The 13196-nt window shown below is 40.6% G+C and overlaps 2 long non-coding RNA genes across 12 annotated transcripts in view; one reads left to right on the forward strand and one right to left on the reverse strand.

Moving 5' to 3' along the window:
* LOC138756134 (uncharacterized) overlaps positions 1 to 5775 on the reverse strand; it is an 80399-nt gene extending 74624 nt beyond the window's left edge. For both annotated transcript variants that reach the window (XR_011352785.1, XR_011352784.1), the window contains exon 1: positions 5728 to 5775. This is a non-coding gene — a long non-coding RNA (uncharacterized lncRNA). The remainder of the gene's footprint in view (positions 1 to 5727) is intronic.
* A 128-nt stretch (positions 5776 to 5903) lies between these two features.
* Positions 5904 to 13196, forward strand: part of LOC138757237 (uncharacterized) — a 107697-nt gene continuing 100404 nt past the window's right edge. For 7 of the 10 annotated variants that reach the window (XR_011353447.1, XR_011353445.1, XR_011353452.1 and 4 more), the window contains exons 1-2: positions 5904 to 6026; positions 7363 to 7473. This is a non-coding gene — a long non-coding RNA (uncharacterized lncRNA). Of the gene's footprint in view, positions 6027 to 7331; positions 7474 to 13196 lie in introns of all 10 variants that reach the window. The other 3 variants (XR_011353448.1, XR_011353449.1, XR_011353450.1) reach the window with 2 other exon arrangements.

Consider the following 13196-nt stretch of genomic DNA (forward strand, 5'->3'; position numbering starts at 1 on the left):
TTTCTTACCTGCTCCGATTATTAATAATTTATTTTTTCCTCCATTTTGCCTTGATCGCGTTTTTCATAAATGGAGAGAAAACCATATCACTTCATTTTTTGACTTATTTGCTGCTTTATGACTTTTGAGCATTTGTCACATAAATTTAATCTCCCTAATTTCCATTTTTTTAGATATTTACAATTTAGAGATTTTCTGCAAAACTAAGTTACTATTTTTATGTTCTCCCATGATAGTAATTGTTTTGACATTTTTTTATAAAATCATTGTCCAAAGGTTTTAATAGAATTCATTTATGGATTAATTTCTAAAAATTATTGTGTTTTTTATAAATAAAATGAAGAATGCTTAGGAGAGTGACTTACAAACTATTCTTTCTAAGGATTTATGGACCAAGTGTTTAAAATTGGTCCATTCCTCTTCCATTTGTGCTCGTCGTTCACTTATTCAATTCAAGATAGTTCATATAGCATATTTATCCAAAATAAATTAGCTAAGATTTGTCCAATTATCAAGCCTTCATGTGACAGATGTTGTAATGGGGTTGATTCCTTATTTCATACATTTTGGTCCTGTTCAGCATTAGATCAGTATTGGAGGGAAATTTTTATGCATTTTCTCAGATTTTCTCGGTTATTATTCAACCTCATCCCATTACAGATTTATTTGGTGTAGTGATAGATAACAGTCAATTATCGGTGTTGGATTTTGATGTGATAGCTTTTGCCATTTAATGGCTAGAAGATGTATTAGCTAAGATGGAAGGACTCTATCCCTCCCAGTTATGCACAATGGATGACCCAAACCTTATCATGCTTGAACCTCAAGAAGATTAGATGTAATGTTTTGATAACTGAAGTTAAGTTTGATAAAATATTGCACACTTTTATGGAATATTTTAATGTTTAATGAATAATACAGTGGTTTACTATTTTGTATATAACATATCAAATGTTTATAATCTCTTCCTGAACATACTAATTTACATATAGGCAATTCACCAGTGTACCGTTACTGCTACCCTTTTAGTGGTTATTGGCATCCCAGCGGCTTTTTGTTTTAGTTTAGGGTCTATAGATTTAGGATTAGTAGTTACAGTCTTTTTTTCTTTATTTTCTGCAGGAACAAGAAATATAATATTGAATTCTGTCTGTTTATTTATCATTAGTTGTGACATTCATTTTTATTCTAGGATACATAGTTATTTCTTTGTATCTGTCTAGTATATGTTTCTTGTTCTTACATTTTTAATGTGTATGTGTGTATATATATTATATATATATGATATTAAATAAAAGATATTACAGACCTGATTAATTGTCTTAGCTCCGTACTGCAGACATGTGCAGCCAGCGGCTAATATTCATGACCTCTGGGATTCACAACCAGCCAAGGAAAAGATCAGCCATACCACAAACCATGAACATTTGCATTGTTTTGCCTCTTTTGCTATCATCAATATAAGTCATAATTAGCATTAGGAGTTAAGTATCTTCACTGCCTGCTCCACTGTAACCTCAAAATGCAAATGAGTACAGTACATCCAAAGAAATAAAAAGTTGCAGGGTTATGAGGAGAGAGAGAGAGAAAATGATGAGATTAGTAGCTTTCTCAAAGAGCAAACACTAATTTGATAGGTAGAATAACTTTGATCGATACTGTTTGATTGACTGTTCAAGAGCAAAGTATAAGGTCATGGATTCACAGAATAATACCAGTTCATTTTTTGCAAAAATATTCTGCTAATAATCTCTGTAAAATACCAAACCAGCTATCAATTAGCTGCAGTTCGAACCCAAGACTCATGTATTATTTAAAGAATAGTCTGATAGGTAGTAGGTCTCTGTGGTGTGAGCCAAAACACAGATCAGAGTGGATGGAGAATGGAGTCACAGATCCAAAAATGGGCCATTCCGCCCACCACATTTACGATGACATCCAGCTCCAGATGGTTGAGCAAGATGAAGGTCAATCCAAATTCATTCTATTAAGGACAAAAGAATTAACAGGGGAAAATTAGAACCAATTAAGGACTAAAGGAGCAATTTATGTGTAGAGCCAGAAAGTGTAATTGAGATCTTGAATCAGTATTCACAGACTTGTGAATTGGAAGAATTCAAAGGAGCGTAGGTGAAAGTCTAGTGCAGAATTCCATAAATAGCTTTGGCAAGCTTAAACATGGATCAATCTTCAGGATGATATGGGTTTTATCTCAGGCTGCTGCAGGGGGTAAGGGAAGAGATTGGTGGGGATTGGCGCATCCTTGTTGAAGTTTTTAAATGTTTGCTGAACACAAGTGACGTACTTGGTGACTGGAGGACAACAAAGGTGGTCCCTCTTTTCAAAGAAAACTGCTAGGAAATGCCTGGTAACTTTAAACCTGCAGTCCACATAAATAGTGGGGAAGATAGCGGAAAATATTCTGAGGGTAAAAATAGTGTTGTTAATGTTGTTAAGAAGGCATGTGGTATGCTGGCCTTCATTAACTATGGGATTGAGTTCAAGAGCCATGAGGTAATGTGACAGCTATACGGACTTTGGTTAGACCCCACTTGTGTTCAGTTCTGTTCACTTAATTACAGGAAAGATGTGGATGCTGAAGAGGGCGCACAAAATCAGTGAACCGGTGAGGAATTGAAAGGCCAACATGGCCTGCTTCCGCTCCATAAATGGTTATATGGTTATATTGAGAATAATACCTAGTCTCGCCGAGAATGTTCTCCCAGAATCACAGTGCGGCTTTAGCACAAACAGAGGAACTACTGACATGGTCTTTGCCCTCAGACAGCTCCAAGAAAAGTGCAGAGAACAAAACAAAGGACTCTACATCACTTTTGTTGACCTCACCAAAGCCTTCAACACCGTGAGCAGGAAAGGGCTTTGGCAAATACTAGAGTGCCTCGGATGCCCCCCAAAGTTCCTCAACATGGTTATCCAACTGCACGAAAACCAACAAGGTCGGGTCAGATACAGCAATGAGCTCTCTGAACCCTTCTCCATTAACAATGACGTGAAGCAAGGCTGTGTTCTCACACCAACCCTCTTTTCAATCTTCTTCAGCATGATGCTGAACCAAGCCATGAAAGACCTCAACAATGAAGACGCTGTTTACATCCGGTACTGCACGAATGGCAGTCTCTTCAATCTGAGGTGCCTACAAGCTCACACCAAGACACAAGAGCAACTTGTCCTTGAACTACTCTTTGCAGACGATGCCGCTTTAGTTGCCCATTCAGAGCCAGCTCTTCAGCGCTTGACGTCCTGTTTTGCGGAAACTGCCAAAATGTTTGGCCTGGAAGTCAGCCTGAAGAAAACTGAGATCCTCCATCAGCCAGCTCCCCACCATGACTACCAGCCCCCCCACATCTCCATCGGGCACACGAAACTCAAAACAGTCAACCAGTTTACCTATCTCGGCTGCACCATTTCATCGGATGCAAGGATCGACAACGAGATAGACAACAGACTCGCCAAGGCAAATAGCGCCTTTGGAAGACTACACAAAAGAGTCTGGAAAAAAACCAACTGAAAAACCTCACAAAGATTAGCGTATACAGAGCCATTGTCATACCCACACTCCTGTTCGGCTCCGAATCATGGGTCCTCTACCGGCATCACCTACGGCTCCTAGAACGCTTCCACCAGCGTTGTCTCCGCTCCATCCTCAACATTCATTGGAGCGCTTTCATCCCTAACATCGAAGTACTCGAGATGGCAGAGGCCACAAGCATCGAATCCACGCTGCTGAAGATCCAACTGCGCTGAGCAGGTCACGTCTCCAGAATGGAGGTCCATCGCCTTCCCAAGATCGTGTTATATGGCGAGCTCTCCACTGGCCACCGTGACAGAGGTGCACCAAAGAAGAGGTACAAGGACTGCCTAAAGAAATCTCTTGGTGCTTGCCACATTGACCACCACCAGTGGGCTGATATCACCTCAAACCATGCATCTTGACGCCTCACAGTTCGGCGGGCAGCAACCTCCTTTGAAGAAGACCGCAGAGCCCACCTCACTGACAAAAGACAAAGGAGGAAAAACCCAACACCCAACCCCAACCAACCAATTTTCCCTTGAACCGCTGCAACCGTGTCTGCCTGTCCCACATCGGACTTGTCAGCCACAAATGAGCCTGCAGCTGACATGGACGTTACCCCTCCATAAATCTTCGTCCGCGAAGCCAAGCCAAAGAAAAGAAGATATATGGTTATGTTGAGAGGGTGCAGATGAAATTGACAAGGATGTTGCCAGAATTGGAAACCATGCCTTATGAGCAACAAAGCAACTGTTGTCACAATGTGGATTGCACACCAAGCAGTGTCACCACATATTTAGCCTGGAGCTTGTGCTTATGGTGCACTCATATGTGTTGTGTTTGGAAGAAATCACTGAAACTGTGCAATATGTTCAGGGCATTCATGTTTAGCAATTGGGTTTGCACTGGGATTCCCAAAATTGTTGTGCCACAGAGAAGAAATTATAGACAAATAGCTTTTTAGACTTGTTCTTTTATGCCAGTTTTCAAGCTTGTATTTGAGGTGAGTGTTTCTGCAGCCAAGGATAACACCATGTAATCTCTTTGGTTAATTCTTGGGCTGGAAGTCACACATTTGCTGAGGTCACACAATTAACAACTTGTTCTGTGATCTTTTCTGACAGCAAAACAGTATTCTCAGAGATTCTGAGATTACCTTGTTTCTTTTGAAAGCTTGAATAATGTTGGCATGCCATTTGTGAAATATATAATTTTCCATTGTACAATATGTCAATTCTGTGAACTGCATTAGACTTAAAACAAATTTAATCAAGGAGTTGAACACACTTGTTGCCATCTCTAGTCTCAGATTTTAGTAGCTTTGTGTTTGGTAATTTTATGCCTTCATTGTTATGCATTCATTAACATCATTCTTTAAAGATCTAATTGATCAATATTAACATAAATCTCCAAATTGATTTGGAACCATGACTTGCTCATTATGTTTATTGGATCTTAATTCATTTTCCTTGAAACTTCTGGATCTTGCAAATCTCAGAAAACTAATAAATATCCAATTACAGTTTTGTTTTTATTCCTGGAGGCCCTGATAAACCTCCTAATGAGATATTCCTACACCAATAAACTTGCAAAGGTACACGTGACTCTCAAAAAATCTAAAATTATAATTATAGTTCAATTGTCTTTTGGTGTGTTTTCTGTGCTTGGGAAGCTGCTGTAAGACTTTTAGTTTTTGATTGTCATATCTCTGCAATATTTAGATGCAATAAACATTTCATTCATTCACTCTGAACAGTGGTGTTATTATTTTATCACTTTCTTGTCTTGGTTATTAGAATTATAACTTTAAATCAAATATGGCTGAAAGCTGAAGCCTGACAGTTTTAATCATTGAGATGGTGTATCATGATTGCTTTAAATTTGATCATTGCAAAACCAGATCAGTAGTTCAAATCGACCACGCCCATGGACCTAATTATGATATTGGCTCTGTATCCTTTATGATTATCAGCATTTGTTTCTTTGTCTAGAATACTGGAGAAAGTTTATACAGAGAAATATCAAATATCTTTAGTTCATCATGATCTGGCATGCTACTGTAATTACTAGTTGCATTAGTATCATTTCAGCATGTCTAAATGGAGAACTGTTTGTAACTCTATATATCTCTCTGCATGCTTGCAGCCAAGCCTACTCCAACACACGTTATTCACAAAAAAGGGCTAACATCTTACATATTTCTCAGGAATGTGAATGGAAAATGGGTGAGGTTGTCGTGCTGGACACAGCCAAGAAAGACTCAGCCACCACATTGAGAGTCATTAATGACAGCTTTTATTCATATTCAGCGCACGCCCTTTTAAGGGCAGCATGAGCTCAGTCACCTCGTGAATTGTGACGTCATAATCACTGCCCCAGGCAGTGGAAACTTGAGGCAGGGAGAAACCCTGACAGCGCCATCTTTCCATGGCTGCCCTGCCATTTGGCATTACACGCGGGACCGGTTCGCCATGAGAGAGTGCGCCGCCACAAGGTCTTGTTTAAATATCTATAGAAATTGTGTTTTCAAATGTGTAGATCAAGGCAGACCCAATGGACTGTAAGTTGTGGACAGGATGTTTTCAGTCTCCCTGCTTTCTTAGAAAAGAAATTAACTGCAAATTGTGAAAGTTCTGAGGGTTAGAAAAAAAACAGAAAATACTCAGCAAGTCAGACAGCATGTGTGGAGAGAGAAATACTGGTCAGAAATGCAGCTGCACCAAGGGGTTGCAATCAGGTGCTGTCTGTAAGGATTTTGTACATTCTTCCAGTGTCTGCATGGATTTCCTCAGGGTGCTCTTGTTTCCTCCCACCCTTCAAAACCTATGGTGGTGTAGGTCAATTGGGTGCAATTGGGCGACAAAGGCTCGGAGGCCGGAATGGCCTGTTACCATGCGGCATTTCTGTACTTTTAAATGTAAATTGCTGGAGTGCTTGTATCAGATGTGTTTTTGTCAACTTTTTGAGATAATGTTGAATGGCCATGTCAATACCACTCAGTCATACATGTTAGTTTCCTTTTAACTGCCTTTGAAAGTTCTGATGACATCTGAATATGAATGCTTAGAGAAAACTCTTCACATCTCCAAATTTTCAGCATTATTCTTTTAACAATAAGAAGCTGGAGGGTTTCATGTGTCAAGCAGTGTCCATGGATACAAATGGTCAGTCAAAGCTTTGGATCTGGAACAGTGACTGACCATTTCTCTCCAGGGATCCTGTCTGACCCTCTGAGTTCATCCAGCAGCTCATTATTTGCTCAAGATTCCAGTATCTGCAGTTGGCAATTCCTTTAAGTTTGTTACCCTGACCAACTTAATGGAATAAAAATGTATTCCTCATAACTTGCTGTATCAAAATCACTCAAAACTTTGAAGATTTCTGGCAGGATAATCTTTAAAATTCTTAGCCTAAAATTATTTCTAGCTTCTCCAGAACAGTAAACAGAAGTCTTGCTGAGGCCTCGCCCAGTTTAAACATGATCTTTATTTTGCAATTAATGCAACTATCTATTAAATCAAGTATCTCATGAAGGAAGAAATTGAGTATCACTATAAAAGTAAAAGATTGTGTAGCAGAGTGATCATCGAGGGAGTGGTCATCATCAGTGTGGGCTGAATCAGAGGCCTTGGCTCAACAGGCTTCGGTGAGAACCGATAAGTAGCAAGGGATTGTTGAAGTTGTATAAGACATTGATAGACCTTTATCATATCCAGTTAACAGCTTTTGTTGGTCTGGATTCCTCCCCCATTGTTTGAATTCTGAGACTTTCTGATCTATCCTTCTTCTGCCTTTTCAGAATGTTGGCGATATATCTTTGTTTCTTATAGACACTGAAAAGGCCAGCTGAGTTCCTCCAGCATCTCACTGTGTTTACTACATTCATTTGCATGGACACCAGCACTTGTGAATAACCCTCTATTACATTGCAAGTGTAGCAGGTAAAGTTGTTGTATAAAGGTTCCATTCAGGAAAATAGTGCTACTAACTGTGCCATGACCTACATTATAATATTCAAAATCTAAATATCAAGTTCAAGTTTATTTGTCTTCTAATTGTATTAGTACAAATCCCGATGAAACAGCATCTCTGGTCCATGGTGCAAAATCTACATTCAGACAAACAATATATATATATATATATATATATTAAAATATTATTCATGAGTCCCGTAAAGTTGTTTTAGCAGTCATTGAGCAGTTTGACAGCCAGTGGGTAGAGATTGTTCTCAGCCTAGTGGTTCTGGCTCTGATAGTTGAGTATCTTTTTCCCAATGCGATCAGCTGGAAGATGCTCTGTGTGTGATGCAAGGGGTTCTCCCAGATTTTGTGTGCCCTCTTTAGATAACAATCCCAGTAAATCACATCTAAGTGGGGGATGGAGACCCAAGTGATCTTCTCTGCTGCTTTTATGGTCCTGTAGATTTACAGTACCTCTGACCCAATTCTCTACAGTAAGGGTGGCCAAACATTTTTAAGTGTCAGAACAACATGATAAACTTCAGATATATGAGAAGTGCAAGACATGAAAAAAAATTACATGTACCTATTTACTCTTACATGCACATTTTGTTACAAAACTTTTGTATAAATGTTAAGAAAGATGTATATATAATGTACTAAGTGCCTGAGTCGTTCGAGATGTCGGGAGCTTGGATCAGCAGTCGGCTGGCTGGGACTGGGTTTTTAAGTCCACGTTCTAGATGTCAGGAGCTCCAATGGGTGGAAAGGCAGCTGGGGCCTTGCCAAGATTCCGTGATCAGGCCATCAGGAGTTTCGGTTAGGAACTTCAGTAGACGGGCAGCCGGGGTGTCGGGAGCTTCAGTGGGCAGGTGGTTGGGGCTTCAGGAGTTCAGATGGGTGGGAGACCTGGATCACACTCTGATAATTCCATGTCCCATGATCACGTGATCACAAGTCATGCCCACTAACACTATGCAGCCAAAATGCCTCCACAAGCCAACCATTCATGTCAAGGAGCCAGATGTGGCTTGAGAGCTGCCATTTGGCCAGCCCTGTTCTATAGCAACTATACCACACTGATCAGCTGGCCAGGACACTCTCAATAGAGTCCTGTAGAAAGTTGACAGAATGATGGTCAGAGCTTTGTCTGCCTTAGCTTACCAAGGAAGTGTAGTTGTTGTTGCAACTTCCTGACAAGTGAGGAGATGTGTGTCCAGGATAGATCAGTTCTTAAGTGGCTTCTGAGGAACTTGGTGCTCTCCACTACTGAGGTAGTAATGTGTAATGGAGGATAGTTGACCCTGGTTCTCCTGAAGTCCACAATCATCTCCTTTGTCTTGTTCACATCAAGAGTTTGTTATTCTCACACCATTTCAAGAGATTTCCACCTCCTCTCTGTATTTCAACTCATGGTTATTGCTGACGAGGCCAACAACTGTCGAGCTATTTGCAAACTTGATGACTCTGTTGCATTTGCAGTGTCGCAGTTGTGGGTCTGCAGCGTGAACAGAAGTGGACTGGACATTCAGCTCTAATGTGCACCAATGTTCAGCGAGATGGTGCTCAACGTTCTGCTGCCAACCCGGTCAGTCTGCAGTCTTTCTGTTAGGAAGTCTAGAATTCAATTACAGAGAAGAATATTGAGACCCAGTAAGGACAGCTTTGCCACCAGTCTCTGAGGGATGATTGCATTAAATACCTTGCCAAAGCCAATAAAAAGCAGCCTGGCATATGAGATCTTGTTCTCCAGAGTGGAGGGATTTTCAGTGGAACGATTTTCTATAGGTGAATTGAAATGGGTCCAGCATCTCTGAGAGGTGCCCTTTGATGTGTTCGATCACCAGACACTTGAAGCATTTCATAATGGTAGAGGTCAGTGCCACTGGGTGATAGTCATTGAGGCCTGTTACTTTCATCCTCTTTGGTACCACAATGATAATGACTGCCTTGAAACAAACTGGAACAGTATTCTACTGTGATGGCATGCTGAAGATCCCCATAAGAACCTCTGTCAGTTGGGATGCAAAGAGCTCCAGTTCCTGACCAGGTATGTTGTCTTGTCCTGCTGCCTTGTGTGGGTTCACATTGGCTAGGATTCAGGAGGAGATGGAAATTTCTTTGGAGTCGACTTCTTCTTGTCGAACTGTGCTTAGAAGATGTTCAGTCTGTCCAGGAGGAAGTTGTCGTTGACCCACAATGTTTTCTTATGATTTGTTATTATTTGGATGCCTTGCCGCATGTACCTCATGACCCCAGTGTCGAACAGCTGACTATGGATCCTCTCTGTGTACCCATGCTTTGCCTTCTGGATTGCACAGGAGAATTCATCCCTGGCTGATCTTGATGCTAACTTGTCTCGTGTCCTGAAGGGTCCATCTAGAACTTGGAGAAGTGCACAGAACTCTGCATCCAATCGTGGTTTCTGCTTGGCACTAGTTGTGTAGCATATGATCTCGGTGACATCTTCAATGCAGTTGCTAATGTAGCTTGTGTACTTGTCGAATATATGGACTAAATGTCAATAGGAATGTATGGAGTGTACGACAGCTAATGTAGCTTGTGTACTTGTCGAATATATGGACTAAATGTCAATAGGAATGTATGGAGTGTACGACACCAAGAACATAAAAAGCCATTGTTTTCCTTTGGATACATTTTTTTAATTGTGAATAAAGTTTATCTTTGAAATTAAAGAAACACCAGAGAATCCCTAGATAAGTGATGGTTTGGTCTTCTTCCAACGGTCCTTTGTTGACTCTACCCATTCTCTTCTGTTTTATATATTTATAATATTTTGCTGTCTGTTTTTATATTTTGTGCTAATTTACCTTCATAATCCTTCTTCCCTTTCCTTATTTCTCAATTAGTTGACCTTTGTTGCCTTTTAAAGTTTTCCCAATCTTTCAGTTTCCCACTACTTTTGGCTATTTTGTACACATGAGTTTTTAACTTTATACTTTCCTGTAACCTCTGGCCTTGCAAGCAAGGCTCATATCTCATAAACTAGTTTTAAAAAGTATTTTTACAGTGTTCAACAAAATATATTCCTGTTTAAAACTAATGGCAGTAAGAGAGGGAAGAGTCAGCCTTGGTTAACTAAGGAAATAAAGGAAAGTATAAATTTTGCACAATAAAGATTTTCTTTTGCACTCCCTGCTATTGAAGATGTTAGTGCAATATGTGCAGGCAGTAGTACCTAAACATTCTCTCTCCCTCTGTCAAAACTGGAGATTCTGGATGACACATCTGTATAGATAGGTCAGAGCAAGTGAATGCACTCAGTCTGTCCTCCAAAGCATGGTTTCATTTCCCCAAAATTAACTCAACTTATAACCACCAAGGTAGAAATTATACATGATCACATCAAGTCATATTTGAACACATCACCTCGTCTCCCTGCTCTAATCTAAAGCATTCCCAAGCCCTCATCCAAGTTTTTTGTGCTGACCGCAATAGGAATAACACTTAACCCTTCCCTCCATCCCCCATTTCATCTGTATCATCTGCTACTGTGGCCACCCTCAGGGTAAACAGATACAGATATGGCATTTCGGATATTGTTGGGGGAGGGATTAAGTCCCATCCAGAGTTGTTGTGGAGAAGGTGGCCATCTGATGTTCTTTTGTGAGGTTACTTCCACAATGTTGTTGTAGGCTATACATAACTCCAACCAATTATTTTTCCCCCTTTACTATTCCTAATCTCTACACATTCTGCTCCTTAGATCTTGCATCCATTCTCACTATCTCCCTGATCTCATCCTTAATTAAGAGCGCCACCCCACCTCCTTTACCTTCCTGTTTATGTTTTTGTATTATCTGATACCTAATTCCCAATCATGCCCACCTTGCAGCCATGTTTCTGTGATGGCAACTAAATCTCAAATTCAATAACCTTTAAAAAATAGTACACAAAAAGTCAGGCAGTGTCTTTGGTTCATTGATCATTCAGGAATCTGATGGCAGTGGGGAAGAAGCTGTCCTTGTGCCATTGAGTGCTCATTTTTAGGCAAATCGATTGGTTGACTGCTGATAAATTTTTCTCCAACTTTTCCCACCTCCTGGCGCTCTCGCTCTCTCTCTTTCGCTCTCTCTCTTTCGCTCTCTCTCTTTCGCTCTCTCTTTCGCTCTCTCTCTTTCGCTCTCTCTCTTTCGCTCTCTCTCTTCGCTCTCTCTCTTTCGCTCTCTCTCTTTCACTCTCTCTCTTTCACTCTCTCTCTTTCGCTCTCTCTCTTTCGCTCTCTCTCTTTCGCTCTCTCTCTTCGCTCTCTCTCTTTCGCTCTCTCTCTTTCACTCTCTCTCTTTCACTCTCTCTCTTTCGCTCTCTCTCTTCGCTCTCTCTCTTCGCTCTCTCTCTTTCGCTCTCTCTCTTTCGCTCTCTCTCTTTCGCTCTCTCTCTTTCGCTCTCTCTCTTCGCTCTCTCTCTTCGCTCTCTCTCTTTCGCTCTCTCAAACCCCCCCCTCACTGAGTGAGTTTTCGAACATCAGGTTGTACCTCCCCCCTCCCATGGTTACACTAATGCCCCCTGATTAAACTCATTCTGATGCTGACCCTGAGTCAGAGGAACAGATAGTGGATCCTAGAGCCACAAAAGAGACTCCAGGATCATGTGATTCCTGCTAGGTGTTTGGGCTGAGGATGTCCCTGAGTGGGTGCAGAATATTCTTAAAGGGGAGGATGCACATCCAGAGATCATGGTACATATTGGTATCAATGACATAGGAAGGAGTGGAGCAGAGTCCTGCAAAGTAAGTTTAGGGAGTTAAGAAAGAGGCTGAAATTTAAAACCTCCAAGGTTGTAATCTCTGGATTATTCCTGGGCAGTGTTATTATTGGAGAAGGTTCAGATGAGGTTCTCATGGATGATTACGGGAATTAAAGGATTATTATGAGCTGCATTTGACATCTCTTGCCCTGCACTTGATTTGAATTTAGGAGAACGAAGGTGGATATCAATGAAGCATTTTGAATGTTAAAAGGTATGGACAGAGTAGATGTTGTTTCCTATGGTGAGAAGGTCTAGGACAAAAGAGCACAACTTCAGGATTGAACTGCATTCACTTAGATCAGAAATGGGGAGGATTTTTTTTTTCACAAGAGAGTAATAAATCTGTGAAATTTCTTGCCACAGACAGTTGTGGTGTCCAGGCCATTGTGTATATTTAAGGCAGAGATTGATAGGTTCTTGATTAGCCAGAGCATCAAAGGTTATGGAAAGAAGGCCGAGCAGTGGGAAAATAGATCAGGCAGAGCCTATTTCTCCTCCTATGTCTTTTGTTCTTATGGTCTTATTTCTACCCATGGATGTTGTCTGACTGATTGTGTTTCTCCAGCCCTGTCTTCCCAAGTTGGAACACTATCTAATTTTAGGTGGGTTTTTTTTAATCAAAATTTCTTGGACTTTTGGCCTGAGCTTGCTTGATTTAATGACATTTATTCTTCACTGCTTTGTAACACCTTTAGGCTTAATAATAGGTTTTGCTCTCTACTCAAGTAACTGCTTAAAAGTCAGAAAATGATTTCTATATGATTCACCTTACACGATTCAATTTGAGAATTTTCTGAGCCATAGCAGATGCCTCCCCCTCAAAGCAAAAGGCACCACGTTAGCAAGTGCCAAGGGCCCTGCCCTCCAAAGCAATTGCTCATAGATGCATTTCCCTATAATCTGTTTCTACTTGAGACATGCAGCCATTATATTCC

This window comes from Narcine bancroftii, chromosome 3 (assembly GCF_036971445.1).
Source record: "Narcine bancroftii isolate sNarBan1 chromosome 3, sNarBan1.hap1, whole genome shotgun sequence".
NCBI lineage: Eukaryota > Metazoa > Chordata > Chondrichthyes > Torpediniformes > Narcinidae > Narcine > Narcine bancroftii.